The 965-nt window shown below is 52.8% G+C and overlaps 1 protein-coding gene across 1 annotated transcript in view; it reads left to right on the top strand.

Annotated features, from left to right (window-relative positions):
• The window catches only part of LOC110391360 (IgGFc-binding protein-like), a gene marked incomplete in the record, with an annotated part of 37,375 nt that overhangs the window by 1,028 nt on the left and 35,382 nt on the right, over nt 1-965 (top strand).

Below are 965 nucleotides of genomic sequence, written 5' to 3'. Positions count from 1 at the left end.
GGGGGGGGCTGCAGGCCTTGCATGGGTTGCAGTTTTGCTGTGGGGTCTTGCACCCGTTGTAAATTTCCGTGCAGGTCTGCGCTTGTTGCAATGCCACCTGCAGATCTGCACCCGTTGCAATGACATCTGTTGCTCTGCACCCACTGCTGTGTCACCTGCAGGTCTGCACCCATTGCAATGTCACCTGTAGATTTGCACCCGTTGCAATGTCACCCCCACATCTGCATTCATTGCAATGCCACCTGCAGATCTGCGCCCATTGCAATGGCACCTGCAGGTCTGCATCAGTTGCAGTGTCACCAGCAGATTTGCACCCATTGCAATGTCATCCCCAGTCCTGCACCCATTGCAGTGTCATCCCCAGATCTGCACTGGTTGCAATGCCACCTGCAAATCTGCACCCATTGCAATGACATCTGTTGCTCTGCACTCATTGCAACGTCACCTGCAGATCTGCACCCATTGCAATGTCATCCCCAGATCTGCATCGGTTGCAATGCCACCTACAGATCTGCACTTGTTGCAGTGTCACCAGCAGATTTGCACCCATTGCAATGGCACCTGCTGATCTGCACCCATTGCAAAGTCATCCCCACATCTGCATTCATTGCAATGCCACCTGCAGATCTGCACCTATTGCAATGACATCTGTTGCTCTGCACCCATTGCAACGTCACCTGCAGGTCTGCACCCATTGCAGTGTCATCCCCACATCTGTGCCCATTGCAATGCCACCTGCAAATCTGCACCCATTGCAACTTCACCTGCAGATCTGCACCCATTGCAAAGTCATCCCCACATCTGCATTCACTGCAATGCCACCTGCAGATCTGCACCCATTGCAATGTCATCCCCAGATCTGCATCGGATGCAATGCCACCTGCAGATTTGCAGCCATTGCAATGACATCTGTTGCTCTGCACCCACTGCAACTTCACCTGCAGATCTGCATTTGTTGCAGTGTC

This window comes from Numida meleagris, unplaced genomic scaffold, assembly GCF_002078875.1.
Source record: "Numida meleagris isolate 19003 breed g44 Domestic line unplaced genomic scaffold, NumMel1.0 unplaced_Scaffold354, whole genome shotgun sequence".
In the NCBI taxonomy this organism is placed as follows: domain Eukaryota; kingdom Metazoa; phylum Chordata; class Aves; order Galliformes; family Numididae; genus Numida; species Numida meleagris.
The sequence above is the reverse complement of the archived record's forward strand: the minus strand, read 5'-3'. Positions and strand labels throughout refer to the sequence as shown.